General features: G+C 35.1%; 1 long non-coding RNA gene and 1 pseudogene across 1 annotated transcript; one reads left to right on the top strand and one right to left on the bottom strand.

Moving 5' to 3' along the window:
• The first annotated feature begins 230 nt into the window (after nt 1-230).
• Nucleotides 231-347, top strand: LOC145297098 (5S ribosomal RNA; annotated as a pseudogene).
• A 4152-nt stretch (nt 348-4499) lies between these two features.
• LOC145296970 (uncharacterized) lies at nt 4500-23383 on the bottom strand. The gene is made up of 5 exons (XR_013870087.1): nt 21923-23383; nt 20509-20588; nt 13489-13567; nt 7616-7689; nt 4500-4716 (listed from the first exon to the last, which is right to left on the bottom strand). It is a non-coding gene; the product is annotated as an uncharacterized LOC145296970 (long non-coding RNA).
• Nucleotides 23384-23876: the final 493 nt, after the last annotated feature.

Raw genomic sequence — 23876 nt, 5'->3', positions numbered from 1 at the left:
AAAGTGTGGTGAACGAAACAAACAACGACTTGGTTGAAAGTAGAGTTGTAACGAACACATTTTATTCGACTAGAAGAACACACGGTATTCAAGATGGCGACTCGGTATATCAAACAAAGGGAAACAATCTCCAAGAAAGGGGCAGACTACTCTCAAGTGATTATTATTTTACCAAATATATATATATATATATATATATATATATATATAACAGTACTGTATGTGAATGACTATACAGTATAATCGCTTTGATACACCGGTTCTTGTCAGATCACCGAAGTTAAGCAACGTTGAGCCTGGTTAGTACCAGATGGGTGACCGTTTGGGAATTCTAGGCGCTGTATGTGCTCTCCACTCATCTCGGCATTTGTTTCCAGTCATTCTGAACATATACTTTACTTACCACTGGTATTTAACAATGTCGACTCAGGAGAGGTGTCGTTGGAGATTGCGCGCCTTTTGCCACAAAAATTTCACACGCAGGTATACCTACTTGGATATCCACAGTCTGTCGAAGACTGAAGGAACCTGTGTATGTGGATGACTATAAATCTCACTATATTGGTATGCGCATATTGAGGAACGAAGTAGCAAGCTGCCACTCGCGTAAAAAGCAGTGCACTTTGTGTAAACAAATAGAGCTTAGGCGTTTGGTAAAATGATTTGACAGAGAGCGATTTGGTTCTCGCTTACCGAAGTTAGACTGAGATAAAGATAATATTTGCACGGAATTAAATAGAAAAATAACAAAGAAAGTCTTTGCAAAACTGATTTTGTTTGCGGCTTTTGAAGTCCAACTATAATTGCAGAAAGTTCTTTTACCCCCAAGAAGAGACGGATTTTAAAATGTTCAAATAGGTAGTGAAATTTATTAAAGGAGAAGAAGGTTTTTACTTGTTGACAGCTTGGTCTCATATTCGAAAAAAAGGAATAACAGGGGCTTTTTGCATTTAACTTGACAACTATAATGTCAACTGATTGGTCAATGAGAAACGCCTTGGCCAATCGAATAGTGTCTTTATTTTAGAATAGGCGGAGTGGGCAAGAAGAGATTTTTTATGGGATAAAGAAAAGTAACCATTTTTATATTGGACAACGGTTAAAACATTGTCATTCCGCGCACCTAACTTAGTGTAGCAGACGATAATAGCAACAAACACAAACAGGAGCTAATTATCGCGGCTCGAGATTTTAAATCTACTTTCTTCTTGACTTCTCCAATCACAAATCGGCTCTCAGTCACGTGACCGAGTATATAAAACGTGAAACCAGCAACAAGCTCTCCTTCTTTTTCTTCCTGCTCTGGCTGGCAGCAGACATCGGCTTTGATCCTGGACTAGCGTGAGTACAAACAAGTCAACATGGCTATCTTCAAAGACGAACTTACTTCCATATGCGGTGCTCATACGGACTTCCTTTTCCATTTAACCGGCCTGTCTTATCTACGTCTCAGGACTGTCTTGCAAGCGCCTACTACCGACTACAACACGTGTACACTGAACTATTCTCACCAGGCCTGTATAATATTCAATCTACGTTTCTACACAAGAATTCTTTCAGTTACTAACCAGTTTCTCTCATATATTCTTACTAACCAGTATAACTAATAGCTTCGAAGTTAATTTTTTTAAATTGACTTCGATGCTTCAAATAAAAGTCAAATATGAACAGGTAAAAATTATAAAGGAAAAAAGGCGAATCAAATGAGGTTGTTTAAATAGTTACATTCAATTTAGCTTAAATTTGTGGTTTTTGAAAAAATGGCAAGTGCGGACTTTCCTTTTGGCGCCACTGTATATATCGATATTTTTTATATATTAATATCTTAATTTAAAAAGTTGTTTATGTACTTCATAATCATCAAGATATCACTAAAAAAAGCTTGGAATAAAACACCTTATAAATCCTATTAGCACAAAACAACAAACAATTCTTGATAGCCATACTAAGTTCTATAAATTCACAATTTCAACTAATATATTAAAGACAACAGATTTAATAATACGCAAATAGATAATTACCAACTTCCCAAACTAGTAAGACATTATAAATCGAGATATGCTATTGTTTGTACAGAATAGTCAAGACATATAAACGTAATTGTTTTCGCCAATATATTGCAGCCCAAGCAATATATTCAATAACAAAAGCCCTACATTGACGTATCAGCTCGTATCTAACCAGTAAATCTCATGCAATCAAATGCAACTAAACTGAAGATTAGATGAAAAGGCATTTAAAAATATTATAAACCGATACATATCTCCTATTGACAAAATAATAAAATACGAAGTGCATTACATAAGTTTCCAGGTGTTTTTTTTTTTGTACAGGCATTTTAAATTGTAGTAGACTCTTGAAAATTGAGTATGTTGTAGCTGTACACATCTTATGAGATGACTGTCCAAATTTTATGATTTCAGATTCAAATGAACAGCTACAACAGGAATTGGGATACACTCTATTAAAACCTGATTGTCACAGCTGATGAATTTCAAAAATGTAATCTAGACGTCAGGGCACTTTAAAAAAAACGAAATGAAAGGAAAATTCTGTTTTAAACTTGGTAAAAATGACACAGAAACGGATGGAATGCTTTAGACTGCTTTGGGGCTATCTTGCATGAATCGAGCATCAGTTTTTTGAGTAGCATAAATGATTTCAGGACGGCAGGGAGTCTGTGAGGGATGATGAGAGGTGTGAAAGGTGTAAGGAAGTCAGAACACCAGAGTTGAATGGGCAAATAAAGAGTTTCATTGATTTCGTGTGTTTATAGATAAAATAAGTGCACAGTTTGATGTTAGTGTGGGAACTGTAGTAACTGTACACACAATTATTTGTGAGGAATTGAAAATGCAGAAGATTTGAAGTCCACCATCCTTATCATAGACTATTTGATCAAGAAAGGCAGAACTTCCTCCCTGTGACTTTTGGTTATTCCCTAAGCCCAGGAAAACCTTAGAGACTGCCGTTATGAGACAATTGAGGAGATGAAAGAGGCCATGACGAGGGTCATTGACATGATCACACAAGGGAACTTCCATGGCGCTTTCCAGAAGTTGTTGGAATGGTACAACAAGTGCATTGCAGCCGGATGAGATTACTTTGATGGGGACTGAAGTTTCATGTGTGTATTATCAATAAAAATTCCCATACGAAAAAAGTCTGGAAACTTATTGAAAGCACTTCGTAAGAGTTATTTACTACAATAGATTTAAGACTTAATTGATACATCAGACGTTGGAATTCGAATCTTGAACAAAATTTCTTCCCTAATAGTTGTTCGTTAATATTGCTGTTCATTGTTTTTCACTATATTCTTTACAGTAAATTTATTTAATAAAAGTATTATATTATTTTTTCTCATTTTATTTTTCATTTTATTTTAAATTTAACTGTTTATTCATTAAAAAAATTCTTTCATATTTTATCTCGTAGCTACTGACAACTGTAAAAACATTTCTGTATGTACGCAGTGTATTAAAGTAAAGGAAAAGTTTGAAAAAAAAAATAACAACAAAATTGTTTTTTTACCAAATGCAAGAAAATATAATTTTCAATTAGTCTACGTAGGTTAAGTTAGGATTTCTTAATATATTTTGTGATTAACTCATATACTTCTAGGCTGAGGCTTTTTTTTTTATCGTATTAGAAAAATATCAGCCCAACAAATGAATAAATACATAAAAATGTAATATAATTATATATATATATATATATATATATATATATATATATATATATATATATATATATATATATATATATATATATATAATTTACAACTCATATAGGAATCAACATAGTACAAGGAGAGAACTTGAATGCCTATTTGAGAGAACTTAAATGCTTACTAGACACTGTCCTAGAGAGTTTAAAGTATCTCTGTACAGGGTTTTTTTTTTTAGGACAAACTGGTATGAGAATTCGTTTCCCTATAAGTAACCTTGGTTAAATATTTAAATTCACATTGTATTCACACAGTCTAAATAAGATACACAATGGCTTATACGAGGAATTGTGCACTTTCTCCAAGTGATCTTGCCTTTAGTAATAACACTAAGCTGGATACTCTACCAGAGTAGATGAATTCTTGTCCTGAAATCCAGTAAAATCAAAAGACTATACGAAACATTTACTATGATATATTTAACTGGTTAATTGAAAGGTGGAAAATCGATATTCTTAACTTCTTGTCTACCCCAGTGTTTAAGAGGTGGGGGAGATTTTATGGAGTATTCGAGATCAAGTGTTAGCCTCAAGGAAGGAGCTCCTTGATTTTTGAGAAATTCGACTGAAGTAAAATAAAATGGAAAGAAAAACATTTCTTTTAATTGGCTCCAAACCAATATAATTTTAGAGGTCCTGAACTTTTTGGCAAGGAAATGCTTCAATTCTCACATGCCAAAGTTGGAAAATGTTGATATATATATTTTATCTTGCATTTTATGACAAACCAAAACGAAAGAATAAACTCATAATCATAAGAAACTCAACAATTCTCTGTTAAAAGTTTTATTCCATGAAAAATAAAGGATAAAATATTTTTTGTGAATTTATTTGGTTTCGTCGTTCAACGGTTTGTATACTGGTTTTTGGTGTTGAAAATTAGCTTGACATTGTGTGCTCCAGTTCTATCGGTGTTCTTTGTAGTTTTCAGTTATCCCCTGAAGCGGCGATGATGCATCCAGTTTCGTCTCTGTTTACGAAACCTTCCTGAAAAGCATAAAGAAAAAAATAATGTAATCTTTATTGAAATGTTTAGCAATAGAAGTAGAAGATGAGAGAAAAAATACAGAAGATATAAGCAAGGATATGGAGATAATTGGCAATATGTTGGCAGAGTCGACAAAGAGAAAAAGGGTGAAAGAAAAACATATATGATAAAAACATTATTTAATCTCCTAAGATGATAACACCCTAACAGGACACCTTCGCCATAAATCTGTTATCATAAGGAATATATGAAATTCCAGGCTGTTAAATAGGACATGTTAAATGTATGTGGCGTTCGATATCAGTAAAAGAAGGAAAGTTCACACGCGGAGACGGGTTATCAACGTCTTTATCTGGAGAAGGTTAACACCGGAAAGAAAGAAACATGACTCCTTATGGGGAGAGTTCTCAAACCAAAGGGGCATAACTCAGGATGTTACGGCATACTCTCTTAACACCCGCGCTTAAACTTTACATCCTGATAATTTTTATTTTACACAGTCCATGCGGGTCCTCGCCAGGGGTTTTGTGAAGCAGTCTGCTGTATTTTTATCGGTAGGCACATAATTCAGTTCGGTTATACCACCGTTTATTTTGTCCCGCATGTAGTGATATTTTATGTCTATGTGTTTTACCCGCTGTGATTTGTGATAGAGTTTTTTTGCAATGCAGATTGCGCTCTGGTTGTCAGAATATATTGTTGCTTGCTTCCATTCTTTTGTATTGTTCATATCGCTTATTAATTGCAGTAGATATTGTGCTTCCTGTATGGCCGGTGTCATTGCCGTATGTTCAGCCTCACATGTGGATATAGCTACAGTAGACTGTTTTTTTACTTTTCCAGGCAATAACAGGTCCTTCTTCATTTAGGGAAAAACAATACTTCGACGTCTTTTTATTTACAGCAGATAGATTGAGACCCGACCAACAACAAGAAGTACACCCTCAACATCAGAGATTCCCTCATCAGCATCGGTAAATCCTGTTAACTTCAGGCCGCCTTCACATTTCTTAAAAGATAAATACAAGTTTAAAGTCCCTTTCAGATATCTGAATACATGCTTCACTGCATTCCAGTGTTCAACTGTGGGGGTTTGGTTGTACTCTGATAATTTATTTACGACCCATGAAATATCGGGTCTGGTGTAAGTAGATAAGTAAACCAGGCTTCCTATAGTCTCTCTGTACCTTGTGGAATCAAAGGACTTTGCTTCCTCAGAGAAAGTTAATTTCTGTTCACAGGGTGTTAGTCTGAGTTTGCAGCCTAGCATATTAAAATTTTTCTAATACTTTTTCAGTATATGTCCGTTGATTCATTTCTATTTCATTTGGTTTAACTATGAAGTCCACACCAAGAAATCCTAAGATTTGACTTAAATCTTTCATGTCAAATTTTTGTTTGAGTAGGGTTTTGACTTCCGTTACTGTGTCAAAGTTATTTGCTGCAATCAAGATATCATCAACCCATACGAGAATAATAATTCTTTTATTTTTATCAACTTTTTCAAACATGCATGGGTCGATAGTGATTTTATTACATTTTTCTTGTAGGACTTCTTTACTCAGTAGATCGTTCCAATTTTTACCGATCTGTTTTAGACCATAGAGTAATTTGTTTACTTTCCAAACAAGCCAATCATTGCCTAGAGCAATGTATCCTTCGGGTTGTTGAGTGAAAATATCACAGTCTATTTTAGCGTTTAGGTATGCTGATTTGATATCCACCTGGTGAATTATCAAATCATACTGCACAGCAAATTGCATTAGAAATCGGATGGTGGTCATTTTGTGGTGGTGCATGTTTCATGTCGTTTATCTGACTGTACTCCTTGGCAACATATTTAGCTTTGTATTTTTCGTTATTTTTGTTATCTTTTTTTTATATTATGCACCCATTTTCCCCCAACTAATTTTTTGTTTTCATGGGAGGGTTGTCAGAATGAAAGTGTTATTTTCCTTAAAGAAATTCATCTCCTTCTCCATTGTCAGTTTCCATTTGTCAGCCTCTATGACTTTTAATGTGTTGAAGGTAGGCGGCAACCTCTTGAGTAGCATAGCTGTCGCTAATGCGTCTGAAATTGTCTCTCCATCATTTCGTAAAGCAGCTATAGTTTTTTCAGCACGTATGACGTAGCCGGTAACATCTTTGTTCTCGAGTTTTTGGAGGGTAGACAGTTCGGTACACAAGGTAATTATTTTTGGTTTGCCTTGGGCCAAATAATGTTCTCTTAAAATTTTTGAAGCTTTACTTCCATCATCTTTCACGTCTCGCATGATTAATGTCAAATTTCTTTCATCTAGAAATTGGATAAGTTCTGCGAATATATCCTCGTTTCTCTGTGGGTCAATTTCATCATCTTCCTTTTTTAACCCGGCTTTTAATTTTAGCCTGTGAAGGTGTCCCATAATTTAATTTCGAACATCTCATAATTATTTTCATAGCCATCAAACATTAGTCGGCTGGGGCCATAACCTGTTAAATGAGTCATGTTAAATGTATGTGGCGGTCGATATCAGTAAAAGAAGGAAGGTCCACACGCGGAGAGGGGTTATTAACATATTTATCTTAAGAAGGTTAACACCGGAAAGAAAGAAACATGACTCCTTATGGGGAGCGTTTTCAAACCAAAGGGGCATAACTCTGGATGCTAAGGTTTACTCTCTTAACACAGGCAGATGGCCAAAGAAGTGCAAGGAGTTAGATAATGGAGGGGGGGGTTATATGAAGCGATGAGAGATTGAGAAAATCTAGGAAACTCTGAAAGAGAAATAAGGACACGATTGTCTTTGATAATCGCATTAATAAATGAATATTTTTCGTGTTTTTGCACCACTGATTTTATGGTTCAATATTTCTTGAAGAAACGGTAAAAAGTAGGAAAGTATTAAATTTTCTTACCAAATCGACATTGTTGTCGTTTTCGTTGGTTGGTGCCAAAACAAATGGCTTTGCATCGACCACAAGCCGATTCTCTGGAGAAAATAAAACAGAAATAATAATAATAATAATAATAATAATAATAATAATAATAATAATAATAATAATAATAATGGTGGTGGTGGCGGTAGTAATGATTATTATTGGCTCACAAGGAGCTTTCACACGTCATCAAAGATCTCTTGTTGAAAACAGCCTGTGGTGTTCCCTGGAAGCTGAGTGGCAACAAGTCTCCCAGGATTTCTAGTACTCTCCGCCTCTTTCGAAAACATTTGCAAATAATTTTACATTATCGCAACAGCTACTTGCCACTGATTTTTCGTTGGCAGTGGCTATTGGTCTTCACTGGAATTTGAGTGGCAATAAGCCTCCCCAAGGTCCCAATTCTCTTCAACTTCCTAGCATTTTCATTGTTATTGTTGAAAAGAAGTGTTGTTGTTCCTTTAATGTTGTGTTCTCAATTAAATATATTTTATTAGGGGTAAAGCATTACCTTCTAAAATATATTTAATTAAGAACGCAGAAGTCCTTGTGTAACGTTACACAGTACACGTTGTGTGCAGTTTTCGTCGCGAAGTAGACCAAGACAAAGAATAGGAAATAACTCGCTTGTTCTTTGTATTAGGTTGGTGCAAAAATTATGTCGTTTTTTTATATTTAATTTCAAAGGATCATAACTCCTTTCATAATAAACTTTATTAATCGAAATAAGAACCATTCGAATCGACACATTTTTGTCAACGAGAAACAATTTTATTTATCCCATTAGCATAGAAATCCGGAGCTCTGAAAGCGATGAATTCATTAAAGGCCGATTCAGCATCATCTCGGCTTTTGAAGCATTTTTTGCACAGGAAGTTGTCGAAATGCTTGAAAAAGTAATAATCGGTGAGCGTGAGGTCCAGGGAATATAGCGAATGAGGCAAAGTCTCGTAGTCCAATTCATTAAGCTTCTGCAGGATCAGTTGAGGAACATGCGGCGAGCGTTGTCATGAAGGAGAATTGGTCCCTTCATATTGACCAATCTCGGGCTCATACGTTGGAGCTTCTGGTGCATTTCGTCAATTTGTCGACAGTACTTAGCCGCTCGTCTTGCTCAAATTCAATAAATTGTGATGGATGAGACTGCCAGAAGACCACCAAACAATCACCATAACTTTTTCTGATGCAATTTCGGCTTCGGGAAGTGTTGTGGAGCTTCTCCGGCATCAAACCACTGTGCCGAACATCGCCAGTTGTCATAGAGGATCCACTTCTCATTACACAATCTGTTCGAGAAATGGACCGTTTTTGTTGTGCAGAAGGAGCGTAGAAGACACCTCAAAACGACGATTTTTTTTTTATTATTGTTCAATTCATGCGTCGAGTTCAACAGCAACTTCTCGTGTGATTTTGCCAGGATTGGTTTCAATTAAGGCTTTCAAATGTTCCTCATCAACCGCAGTCGGCCGGCAGTGACAGTCTTCATCTTTGAGGCTCTCATCACCATTGCGAAATTTCTTGAACCACCGTTGTTCCACCTGTTCATAAGTTGTTTCTGGACCAAACGCATCATTGATATCACGAGCTGTCTCGACAGCTTTTCGGCCTAATTTGAACTGGAACAAGAAAATTGTGCAGATTTGAATTTGTCTATGCTGTTCAAAACCTGCAAAAAAATGAATTAAAAACAGGGATAAGGGTTATTGCAAGTACATTATGTTAGTGTGGAGATTTGATGAAGTGTTTACTTAAGGGGGCGGTTCATTAGGAATTTGTTAACGTTGGACTTGAAGACATCCAAGTTGTAGTCAGGTGGGCAGCAGGCAGACGGAACAGAGTTTCACAGGCGTGCAGTTCTAAGAAAGAAGCTTTGTTCATGGAATCCACGTTTTGATTTAGGCACAGATAAAGAGTGGGGAAAATTTTTCACAGTGGATTCGGCTAGACGGGTGTTTTTCGTGAAAGATTGGCGAGGGGGGGACCAGAGATTGGAGTTCAGACGAGCACCTGCCATGGAAATAACGATAAAACAAGGATAGGCTCGCAACGTCTCTTCTGTGGGAGAGAGGTTGCAGGGTAGAGAAAAGGGCATCCCCCACTAAGCCACGAAGTCTATTTTGTACTCTGTCAAGGCAGGATAGGCTGTTTTTAGCAGCTCCTGCCCAGATATGGCAGCAGTATTCCATCCTTGGTTTTGAATACGATTCTATTACTGCAGAAAACCATATTCTCTGCGACACCTATTTATTAACAAATATCTCCCTAACCACAAAGTAACGGAACATCTTCTGAGGAATTAAATCTTAGCAAACAGGGAAACATTATCTTCATCCATCTGGAGATCTTGGTTGACGAACCGGCCCAAGCTGAAAATGAACATTTCTTTTAAAGAAACGACCAGAACTCACTGGCTATATTTTCGGACAACTTTTATTCCAAATGTTTTCCAGTTATAAGATTGCATGCATCTTTAGATTTTACTTTTCTCCCAGACAGGACCATTACAGGCTTTGTCTCCAACGCTCTAACCCTCTTCTTCTTTCTAACCCTCTCCCTAACTCTCTCCTCTTTTTAACTCCTACCTCTGTTTGTATATATCCAGACTAATCTTAGCTATGACGTAGTTCAACTTACATCTTTTACCATGTGACTTTGAATCACGTTTATCTATCTAAATTTATTGTTTTTATCCCTAGATGTGAAACTCTGTTTTGTTTATGCCTACCGCATACTTTTCTTTGTTATTGTTTCTAAGTTAACCTAAATATTTTACTAAACATTCCTTTCTTTCATCACATTCTCTCAGCATACCTTTTTCTACATAACAGTTAACAAAATTATAATAATAATGTTCGTTAGCTAACATTTTAACTTTTTTCATAATAATAATCGATTTAGAAAAATCGACTACCAGCAAGGCCATCCGCTGTCGCTCCAGTATAATCTAACACAAAATAAGATCTCAGTAAGGATAACGCTGGAGAGATGGTGTATTTTCTCCAAGTAACGTTACCTCAGGTAAAACAACGAAGCTGGATAATCCATCAGACTAGATGAATTCTTGTCCTGGAATTTAGTACATCAGGAGATCACAAGAAAGGTATACTATAAAATATTTAAATAGTCGATTGGGAAAGGGAAAAATATATTCTTCACTTCGCCACTGTTTCACATATAAAGGGGAACTTTAATAGAACGTTTAAATATCTCATATAGAGATCAAGCGTTAGCCCCCAAAAGTTATACCTTGATCTTTGAGAACATCGACTGAAGTTAAATGAAACAATATATATATATATATATATATATATATATATATATATATATATATATATATATATATATGTGGGGGGAGAAAAAAAACCTGTAGCATTAGAAAAATATAAATGTTTTGTCCCCTTTGGGGGGGCTTCTTCAGAATGATAAAATGGGAACAATTAAGTTAAACCATAATGAGCAATATGATCTTCGTGCTTCCTTTCTTCAGAGGAGATTATAATTAAATTTTTCTCAATCATTGTTTTTTTTACATAGGCATCACCACATTATCAAGGCCAAGAGGCCACTCGAGGATAACGGTTAAAGAGTGTACAGTAGAAATTGGACAATATAGTAACCGTTAGTAATGGAGATTCGGTAAATTTGTTAACTTATATGGAACGGCTCATCAAAAACTTGTTTACGTTAGACTTTAAGACTACCATATTGTAGTCAGCTGGAAATCAGGAAAACGGAAGATAATTCCACAGGCGTGCAGTTCTAAGAAAGAAGCTTTGCTCATGGACTCTACACTTAGGTTTAGATAAAGAGTGGGGGAAACTAGTGATAGTGTTTTTTGCTAGATGGGTGTTTCTTGTGAAAGTTTGGCGAGGGGGGACCATAGAATGGAGCTCAGCCGAGCACCTGCCATGAAAATAACGATAAAATAGAGACAAACTCGCAACATCTCTTCTGTGAGAAAGAGGTTGCAGGGAAGAGAAAAGAACATCCCCCACAAGGCTATGAAGTCTATTTTAAACTCTATCAAGGCAGGATAAGTCTTTCTAGCAGCTCCCACCCAGATGTGGCACGAAAAACACCCGTCTAGCTGAATCCACTGTGAAAAATTTCCCCCAATCTATATCTGTGCCTAAATCAAAACGCAGATTCCATGAACAAAGCTTCTTTCTTAGAACTGCACGCCTGTGGAACTCTGTTCCGTCTGCCTGCTTCCCTCCGGACTACAACTTGGATGTTTTCAAGTCCAATGTTAACAAATTCCTAATGAACCGCCACCTTAAGTAAACACTTCATCAAATCTCCACACTAACGTAATGTACTTGCAATAACCCTTATCCCTGAGTGGCTTCCGGGCCTTGATAAGTGGTGATCACTGTGTAAGAAAAAAAAAAGTACTCCATCCTTGAACGTACCTGGCTCTTATATAGATAGAGAATTGCATCAGCAGTGAGATATCTACTAGATCGATAGAAGAATCCCACTATTTTTCCAGTGGCCTTGGCAATGGATTTAATGTATTAAATGTAGTAAAGTTTAATGTATTAAATGTAGTAAAGGTCAAACCCAGAAGCTTGTCAAAACATGTGGCCTCCCCAAGACGAGAACTCATTTCAATTGATGCCAGATGGGGATCAGAGCGTTGATGATGTAAAGATAAAAGCTTGGTTTTAGATGCATTAAAAGTAACAAGCCACCTCTTTCCCCATTGTACCACTTGCTCAAGATCAGAGGAGAGAGAATCAGAGAGAACTTGGTAATTTACGGTCTTAGATGTGCTACCTTAGATAGTAGTTTCATCAGCATAGATGTCTACGAATGATGTAAAGATGTGATTTGAAAGATCATTAATATAGATAAGAAAGAGAGTTGGGACCGGGATGGACCCCTGAGGGACTCCAGCATTAATACTAAGAGCTTCTAATTTCTGCCCATCAACCTCTACTCTTATGAACCTATCAGAGAGAAATGATTTGATAGTTAAGAAGACATTTCCAGCTATACCGTAGCTGGAGATCTTGTGAAGTAAACCTTTATGCCATACTCTATCAAAGGCCTTTGATATGTCAAGAGCAATTGCCCTAGAAAGGTAGCCTCCGTCGAGAGATTTGCTAATTGTATCATCATAAAAAAGTCCCCCCAGAATGGGGGCGACATTTTGATATTTTTCTAATGGGCTTTTCTTTTCTCTTCCCCCATAATTTCATACCATCGTATCCATTTTTCTTCACACACACACACACACACACACACACACACACACACACACACACACACACACACATATATATATAAAGTATTAGGATGTTAATATATATATATATATATATATATATATATATATATATATATATATATATATATATATATATATATATATATATATATATGGATATATAACATGCTAACACTATATATAGTCATCCACGTACAGTACTGTTTCGCAGCTCATCAATGCGTCTAGACAAGCAACTACCTCAAGCCAGGATCGAAACCCTACCGGCCAAATGACAATCAGAGATTCTAACCGTAACGCTATTCGGCTATCTATCTATATATCTATCTATCTCTCTCTCTCTCTCTCTCTATGTGTGTGTGTGTGTGTGTGTGTGTGTGTGTGTGTGTGTGTGTGTGTGTGTGTGTGTGTGTGTGTGTGTGTGTGTGTGATCGTATGCACATATTCATACAAAGAATGTATATCTCATTACAAGCATACAATATTCTTTCAACTTCAAATACTAAACAGCAATGATATCTTTTTAGGGTCTGTGGTCTGAATTTCCAGAACACTTTGAAGGCAATTACAAGTTAAACAAAGCGTATCTATTCGTCTTCTCTCATACGTTTTTACTTACTTGCAATATGGATTCAAAACACCTCTGCAAGGCGGTACAGTGCATCTAACAATCCGTTGACCAGGCGGACACCGAATTCCTGAAATCAAATAAAATCAATATTATACAGTTGGATCCTTACTTTCTGTTCTAAGAAAGGTTCTAATATCGATAAGAAACCTTATAAAATCGCTCAGTCGATCTGTCAAATGCTCATTTTAAAAAGCAGCTTTTTACAATTGACTAGCAGGGAGACCCGATGTTACCGGGGATTGAGTGATTATCAAAGAATATTTCAAATTTCCATTATTTTATTTTCATTGAAATCGGTGAGCTCGAACATTTTTCAGTCAATTCGATTGTCTGCTCTACTTGGGGACCATTCGTGGTGTGCAGGGAAGAAGTTTCACATGCCTCCCAACAGTGATTTATTCCACTGAACATTTTAGTCTACATTGCACTGTAGAGAACCTACTGTTGATTTTATAAATTTATTTTTATATATAATGGCTTAAATTTAAGTTTAAATTTAAAAAATCACGTATCATGGTCTAATTGTGCTCTAAAAAGAAACATTCATTTAAACGCGCCTCTGGCATATCAAAGAAAAAGAAATGGTATCTTTTGTAATAATATATTTATGTCTTTCACGAGTTTTATCACAGAAGTGATGGATAAAAGTAAATAATGTAGTAAAATAATAAAATAAATAATAATGTATGAATGTTAGAATTTTTTTGTACCAATAATTGTACATCCTTCTATATGCATTTATTATATTTTTAATCTGGTTCTTATATTTGATTTTCTGTATTTCATATCTTTATTGATCTTAGTTTCATATATTTTGGGTTCGTACGAGACTCCCTTTAATTTAAATGGGAGGGCGATGCTAGCTTCCTGATGATGACGTCACGAGTCCCAGCGCGAAAATCGGCCTCTTTTGGATTCCAGCGACATAGATATTGGACGTGAATTCATTGCCCGACGCAGATATGGAATTTCCCGAGCCTCCTTCAAAGAAGTATAACCCGACAGAGAATACCCGGTCGCGACGAAGTGAACTTCTGAAGACTTTATTTACGTGACTACAGTTTGCACGTATTTAGAAGGAGAGTAATTTTTAAAGGACTTTAAATTGAGAAAAAAAGCACATGTACTATTTTATTCATTATCCCCCTTTTTATTTCATCCTTTTATGTTTTTTTCTGCAGGCTAGTATTTTCGCATCGAATTTATCTGAAACAGGGTAAATTCCCGACATGAAATAATAAAATAAACAATAATATATGAAATAATAAAATAATTAATAATGTATAAAATAATAAAATAAATAAAAATGTATGAAATAATAAGAGAAATAATAATGTATAAAATTAATAAAATAAATAATTATGTATGAAATTAATAAAAAAATAATAATGTATGAAAATAATAAAATAAACAATAATGTATGAAATAATAAAATAATTAATAATGTATGAAATAAAAAAATAATTAATAATGTATGAAATAATAAAATGAATAATAATGTATGAAATAATAAAATAAACAATAATGTATGAAATTAATAAAACAAATAATAATGTATGAAATAATAATATAAACAATAATGTATGAAATAATAAAATAATTAATAATGTATGAAATAATAAAATAAATAATAATGTATGAAATAATAAAATAAACAATAATGCATGAAATAACAAAATAAACAATAATGTATGAAATTAATAAAATAAACAATAATGCATGAAATAATAAAATAAATAATAATGTATAAAATAATAAAATAACTAATAATGTATGAAATAATGAAGTAAACAATAATGTATGAAATAATAAAATAAATAATAATGTATGAAATAATAAAATAAACAATAATGAATTAAATAATAAAATAATGAATGAAATAATAAAATAAATAATAATGTATAAAGATAATAAAATAAACAATAATGTATGAAATAATAAAATAACCAATAATGTATGAAATAATAAATAACTAATGATGAATGAATTAATAAAATAAACAATAATGTATGAAACAATAATATAACCAATAATGTATGAAATAATAAAATAACTAATAATGTGTTAAATAATAAAATAAACTATAATGTATGAAATAATAAATAAACAATAATGTATAAAATTAATAGAATAAACAATAATGTATGAAATAATAAAATAAACAATAATGTATGAAATAATAAAATAAACAATAATGTATTAAATCAATAAAATAAAATAAATAATGTAATAAAGTTTTTTTATTAATACTTCTTGTTTTATCCAAAAAAACTTATTTTAAACATTTATATAAAAATATAATTAAGGCAGTTTCGGTTTCGTAATCTAGTTGAAGCTACTTTGTTTTATGATACATTATTTCTGACAAAATTATGTGATAAAATTTATGAAAAATTTAATTATTTCAATATGAATATATTTTAAATATTTAGAAAATTATTTATAGAAATGTAAACTATGAAAATTTAAATTACTTTATTTTAAATAAAATTTTTCCATATTTTAAATATTAAAAAAAATATTTATAGAAATGTAAAAATAAACGTTTATTATTTATTTATTTATTTATTTATTCATTGTAATGATAAAACAAAAAGTGGTTCCATATAGTTTCGTATTTCGTTTCATATTTACTGACTTTTGAGTGGGCTCACAATAGTCGAATAACTCAGGAGATTATTTAAACCATAGAATATAGCTCATAAAACCTGCTATGCTTTCAAAAAACCTTGTTAACTGGGGGCAAAGAGGGGCAAAAAAGGCTGCGTTGTCGCAAGCATGGAAGACCTCTACATAAACAAAAATCGAAATTGTTAGCAACTTCCATTTTACGCTTGCATTCCCATAAAGTAACGAAATGGTCAATACACAACTCTCCCAATATCAATCGAACACCGAGAGCATGCTATTTGTGCATCGGGAGTGAGTACATGTGGTCACGTCTGATACCCAAAGTCAACACGTGAGAAAAATCTATTCGGACTTAAAAACATTCCTCAATGTGTGAATTGCCAGGGCATCCTATCTCTATCGCTTCTCGACCTTTTCAAAACAAATCACTCTATCTGATATCAAAATTTCACTAATTAATTTCCGCCTTTGTTTGAAAAATCCTAAACATTACCTATCACTTATGATTATTGGCCTTCCGCCAACACAACATACAACAACCCGCCACTTTCACACAAGGAGACCATCCTCCCTGTACACTAATACAATGGAAGCAAGAAAATCAATGCTAATATCAACAACAGCTTGATTACTACCACCTTTCTTTGTTTTTTCTATAACAGTTTTGTTTGTGTTTTCAATAAACCCCACTTACAATATTTAGATTATTCACCACTAGTACTCATTACCGAGTTACTCTTAAGTAAAAAAAAACAAAAAAAAACATTAGGATAAATAAATAAAAAATACATTTCAAATTCCACCCCGAATTTACATATTTGCCTTTTGGGGGGAAATATTTCCCGAATCCATTGTACGCGCGAGATGTTATAACAATTTTTGTGAGATAGCGAGACTTCAAATCGTCTTTCTCTTCTCTTTTGATCACTCTCCTCCCATTTCTATTGCAGTTTTTTCATTGTCAAAGACTTTAATCAAACCAACCCCTTGTAAACTATATAATCCAATCGCACATATATTGATGAGATAACGAAATGTAGTTCCATTCTATATTTTAAACAAACTTTATTTGTTATCTTCGTTAGTAGAGTCTACAGAAAGAAACGGGTTAGTAGGTTGAAGTGTTTTTGTGTGAAGATAGAATTAACATATTGCCGGCTTGTTGATGAGAGAATAGTTCAGTTCATACGTGTTTATAGCTAGTAGTCGCCGGAACAAAGGAAGCTGATTAAAGGAGAAATAAAGGGCAAAGTCTGCAGTGTCTTGCGTGTTGTCGTGCGTGAGTGTGAGTTGTATGTTATTTAGCATGACAAAGAATGTTCGTTTGCGTACATCACGTGGAAATAAATGGTAGAAGAGAGCCATTGTTAGCTTGTAGTACTCACGTTCTGCCGAAGCCCCAGACGATGTGTACTGCTGGACAAGCAGTGAGAAAAAGGGTTAAAGCTTCGTGATTTCGCCTTTTATATACTCGGTCACGTGATAAAGAGGTGGTTTGTGATTGGACAAGCCAGGAGGAAATCAATTTCAAATCTCGTCGAGAGAAGTAGCTATTGACTGTGGTGTAGCGGGTGTCGGCTGCTACACACACCACCACTAGGATACGTGACTCTTTCTCTCTCTTTCAGTGAATACTTTTTACGAAACAAAAACATAAAAATAACATAATAAACCCTCCTCCTTAACCTTTTTCTCCATGTTTGTGTGTGTGTGTGTGTGTGTGTCTTCCGATTCGTTCTCTCTTTTCACTTTCATGTTATGATCTTGCATTCTATTATTTTGTGTCCATGTTCTTTCTTATTTTTTTCATTCTTTCTCACTCATTTTTTTCTTTCGCTTCTTTTTACAGAAATTTGCGCGATTGTTCTTTCGTTTTTTTTTCTGTTTTCATATGAGTTATACTGTTTTTTTAATTTCTTCAGATTTTCTTCTTCTTAAAGTCGATTTCGGTCAAACAGCGTGCATCTTTCAGAGTCTCAATCCGATGGTTGCGGGCACCAATTTTGACACCACATCTCCCCCGCTCGAAAGCTCGCCGACCTCAACGTTGGGTCGTGAATTTTTCTTTCATTTTCTCTTGTTCTGGTTCAAGCTGTGTCGTCGTCTTTTACACACTAGCATCTGTAGGGGACTAGGATATATAAATACCCCAATCCCGTTACAAAAGAATAATGAAACGAATGGGAATTGAAGGAAACAAAGACTCAATTAATGGATCAGATAAACGTCGTTTATTTGCTGTTGAAAGAAATGAACGTTTTAGTTATAATATGTCCGCGCGTATGGAACCAATGTTCGTTGCAGGACTGGTGTTGTAGCAAGAAAAGGAAATGTGTTTTCATCTCAAGTTCGGGTCACTATTGCTTGTTCGCGCGTGGGAAGAGAAATAAATGTTGTAGGAAAATTGAGAATGGTAGTCCAGCGTGTGTATGCATTGATAAGGAATGAACTTTTGTAGGTTTGTATAATTAAACAAAGAGTGAATGCTCGTAAGCGTACTTATCTTTTCGGACGACGGGGGTGGTAAGTGAGTGGCCGGTCGTGCTACTTCGGTGATATGTGTCCAGGCTTTTAATTTGAAAGCGGCGACTACTTTCATCAACAACTAGCAGCGCGGCGTCTTCGCCTCCTGTGTTTTTCTTCTTCTTTTTCTTCTTTGGTTTGTGTGAAATAGGCATTGTTAGAATTGAAGGCGTCTTGGCCCATAACGCGAGAGCGGAGTTGGCTTCAGTTCACTGGTGCCTTATTTCTTCTTCTTCTTCTTCTTCTTCTTCTTCATCTCTTTAGGTCGGGTGGGAGAATCTCCGTGCGTTCACTGACGCAGCTGGGCGAATCTCTCTTTTCTTTTCCTTTTCTTCTTCATTTCTTTAGGTCGGGTGGGAGAATCTCCGTGCGTTCACTGACGCAGCTGGGCGAATCTCTTTTCTTTTCTTTCTGGTCCCCTCATTTTATAGTCGTAAACCGGCTCCCAGCGACTGTGATATTTTAGGCCTTTATTTTCGGCGCGGAGCTCTGCCATTGGTTGATAATTCTTTTATGGTTATCTTATTTTTCTTTTTCCAAACGGAAGCGATGCGTGGAGCCATGTGCAAACGACGATTTTTTATTTTGTCTCTTATGCTGGAGACGTTAGCATCCGGTTGGCATGTTCCCACACATCTATCGGTGAGATGCGCACGTGTTCACAAGTATAAAAATAAAACAAAACAAAACTCTAAAAAAAACACACAGATTCCGGTAATTTCTATACATATTCGTTGCGTGTGTGTGACACGATCGACCCTCCAAATGCTAAAGTCCACATCTACGTCTACTGTCGAGGCTGTGATTGTAAGCTGGTTGATCAATTCATTTCATTATTTGCTCGGAGTCCCGAAGTATCTTCAATTGTCCTCAACTCTACACTCAATTATGTTGCCAAGAGCCCATTGCCCTCCTAAACATCGTCAACGCGACAGGCGTCAACTGGAGTGTCATAACAACGTCGCAAAATATTAGTCTTCAATCCCCAATAACTTAATTGCATTTTTCTTCTATCAGTAATTTCTTATCTATTTCCTTCTTCTTTCGTTCCAGCTCCCTTGACTCGTTGGGCTATTATTTTTCATCAATTCACTGTTTTTGAAGAACCACAAACTTATTAAAATCTCCTTCTCCTCTGAAAGTTTAATCTTATTCTTTAAAAGACTAAGGTTAATAGGAATGCCCTGTATTTGAGATAAACATCTTTTCATCTCATTACAGCGGGTGACGATAAAATTGTTGCCCTAGAAAAGAGGACAGTATTCCACTTCCGTTTAATGAAAACCGGTTTTCTTTTTTGTTGTTGTTGTTGTTATAGACCATCTACTAGGTACCAGTTGTGTACAAATCCCAAGTTCCCCCCTGTAGCTCCTTGCATGAAGTGGCTTTTCACTTTGTCTGGAGCGATTTCAATAAAATTTCCGTTTTTTACAAATAACATCTAGCAATCGTTTTGTTTATTACCCACTAATCCAGACAATCCTAAAAATATCTAAAATAAATGTTTTTCATTTATTTTCGATTATTTTAAGATCCTTTTTCATATTCTTACAGTCATAATTTAATTCACATGTTCTAATGTTCTAAAGCAATAAAAGGGAGTTATCCCATCACGGTAATAATTGATATTTAGCGCATATCATTTACCAAATAGGACAGATATTATATCTCCACTTAAATCTTAATCTAATAAACATCTTTCCAACTTTTTATTATATCCGTCTTTAAGAATCACACCATTGTATACTACGTTTCAGAAATATTCATAAAATAGTGTCGATAGCATAAAGCGATTGCCTAGATAATTGGGGGTTATTATAAGCAGGTTCTGTAAGAAAAATCATCAACACTTACGTGATAAGTGATAGGTCATTGTTAAAACACATAAAGCAGAGAGAATGACGATTTTAAACATCATGCTTGTGGGTTGTTTGCTGCAAGACAAAAAAAAACATTAAAGAGACAATGTTTTTAAAAACAGATTTTTTTAATAAGATTCGACAAGCAATAAAACGGTAATTCAAATTTAAATATGACAGACTAAAAGGAAAAACGAAAAAAAAAATTACAGAGAATTTTTACAACATGGAACAGGTTTTGCGTGGTTTGATATGTATTAATTTTCATATGAATAAGACATATATTACTAGTAAAGATACCAACACTTTGCACTGAATTTTGTGTGTACGCTCGAATATCCACTTTGCGGGCACCTTGCAGTAAGTGAATGTTGTAAGAGCAACTATTGTTTAAGGTGGCGAACCACAACTTCGTCTGCACCATCCTTAGGTGAGAGAGTTTATGATAAGCCGTACCAAATATGACCTTAATTTTGGACTTTTACCTTGAAAATGGTGTGCACCATTCCTAGGCCAGAGACCATCATAATGTCAGGTTTCGGTCGAGTGGTATGGACTATAGGGGAGTTGTACACGCGCGCGCGCGCGCGCGAACGAATGAACGCTACTATAAAGATTTTTCGGGGCCCTTGGCGCAGTGGATATATGCGTTGATTATCTATGGTTCTAGCTGAGCATTGTTTGAAAATAGCAGTTTCAGTCCTACCCAAAGCAGGCCAGAGGGTTCGTTGGCCAAAACTTGGAGAAACAACAATCAGTCAATAATTACTAGATACATTTACAAGTCTCAGCAGCATTCCTATACCATTGCGGTTAACCACATGAAGAAGGCAAGATGATTAGTTGGCTGAAACGTGGTGGAGCAACAGCAGCTATGGAGATAGTAACAGTCATCAAAAACTGAATACTCGAAAAAATTAGACGTTATAAAAAGACCGAATTGGAGAGGACACTTTAATCGACTGTTTCTCACTTGCTGCAGTAATAATTCAGGGAAGATGTTAAAAGTAAACCTTCGCACCCTGAGTTACGTCCCTTTTAATTGGAACTCTATCCCTTTGGAGTCATGATTTTATGTGGTTAACTATTTTTAAATAAGCACGTTTTAATCTATCTCCTGTTGTCTCAACTTTCCTTATCAATAATCTTAACCGCCATATATATTCAAACATGTCTAACTAAACTTGAATATCTTTCCAGATAAATATCTATAATATATTATTAATATTCAATTATTATTGAAAATATGTTTTCATATTGTAAAATTGTGAATTAAAATTTCATTTCTAGCTTGAATTAGAGTTATCTATTTGTTCTTGAACAAAAAGGTCACAAGAATATATTTCGATTGCGCCACTATTATAAAATTGAACTAATGTTATTTTTAAAGAAAGAAGTTTTGTACTTACTTTAGAATACGTATCTCTTCATAGTATTGGTTAATTTGACTGGATTCTTGACTTTTGTCGGTATAATCAATTTAATGACGCTTTTATAATTGCAAGGGCCTTTCTTTTTAGAGTGTCAACTTCTGGAGAATGCAGGTGTCGTTTAAAAGACAGAAAGAGAGAGGGGGAGAGGGGGAGAGAAAGAGAAATTAATATTTCGCTCCAACTACTTTAATTATTCCAACCAATCAAATTGGCTGCCTCCTTTCTATCTTCTTTCTATTTGACGACTAAACTGATAAAAAATTTACTTTATCTTTTTCCTCGTCACTTGAAATAAATGTCAATTAAAACAAACGAAAAGACGTAAGTCTCATCATTGATTGATGCGACACTCCCGTCAGATGGGTTTGCATTTGTCAGTGACATGAGGCCATTATTTTGACTTTTATGTTTGAAATACGACATAACCATGTTGGCAAACCAGTTCCAGTTAGATCAGCGCAGTTGGGCGACGATAAGCTCGGTTAAGCGACGTTAAGCGTAGCATGGGTGACCATGTGATAATACCAAGTCCTGTATGTTTTCTGTAGCGACGGAAGGGTGGGCGCCGCCTGGTTATTCTTGTCTAAAACACGCTGCATGAAATAATGTGCTTGAAATATTTGTTAGTACGAATAAGTTATAATAAGGAGAAGAAATAACGAGACGTCATTGAGCTACAAGAGCCATTTTATTATTCCTCTAGGGGACGTAACTCATACAGCTAAATAACAGAATATGATAAAATAATCCGTATTATGACACGTCCCAAGGATACTGGAAAGTTAAGTGACTCTCGGATCTGAAATACAGAAGTACACCAGTCACCATCATCTCTTTCTATATAGGCCTATGTGAGAAAATGAAAAACAAAATGCTTTGTTGATTAATCCCTCTCGGGTTTTCATTTTGAAAGAAGTATTGGTATTTTTAGTGAACTATTTCATTAGCGTGACGGTGGTGATACAGGTGTATTATGGCCAGTCGTTTAATCTACTAATGCTTCTGAATAATAGTGATTGGAAAAAGGTTTACATTATCCCAGATGAATTACAATGAACAGCGGTTGTAATGATAATAACAATTGATTGAGTGAAAGATGAAATACACATATGAAAATTGTTCAAGGAATTGCTTGTTAGGGGTTCATGTACGTTTCTCAATGTGATGTCTTTTATTGTCAAAATTTATTATCATATTGAGCAAAACATCAAATAAATGGATAGATGTAGTGGACTGGTGGATATATTATACATCCACCAGTCGTACAAAATATGAAAAATGATTTGAATTGGGAAAGGAAAAATTAATTGCTTTGAGGAAGGAACGAACAACGCGTTTACTTGAATTAAACGAACTAGAATTTATTTCGTGAAGAAACAAATGAAAGAGAAGGATACAACACGTGTTCATGCCCGCGTTCGTCTCTCGCTGTTTACTGGTGAGAAGGAAAGTCTATTGTAGTATATATAGAGAGAAAATGAGAAAAAGTCAATCCAGTTTGGTGTGCGTCTCTCGTTATTAGCTGGTGAGAAGGAAAGTCTATTGTAGTATAGAGGGAGAGAGAGAGAGAGAGAGAGAGAGAGAGAGAGAGAGAGAGAGAAAATGAGAAAAAGTCAATTCAGGCCATGGAGATAGAAAACGTGTAAGGTGTATGTACAGTCTGTTAGCTCTTGTCCCACGTAGTAGCAAGTGGCGTGAGGCACGCGCCTACCAAAAGAGAGGCGGCTGGTTCGTCGAACCTCTCAGCTCGAGAGCTGGTCCGAAAAGGGAGATGCTGCTTATTGCTCTTGCTTTTATAATTGTTTCCGGTGTTTTTGCGCATCTGTGGATTTCCTTTGAAAGGGAAATGACGTTGTCCATCTGTGCATACATGTGTGTACGTTAGCATTTGCGCGTATGTATATGACAAGTAATATAGCTTGAGATGTGA

Source organism: Euprymna scolopes, chromosome 17, assembly GCF_053919585.1.
Source record: "Euprymna scolopes isolate OS-2025 chromosome 17, ASM5391958v1, whole genome shotgun sequence".
In the NCBI taxonomy this organism is placed as follows: Eukaryota; Metazoa; Mollusca; class Cephalopoda; order Sepiida; family Sepiolidae; genus Euprymna; species Euprymna scolopes.
This window is presented reverse-complemented; position numbering and strand designations above follow the sequence as displayed.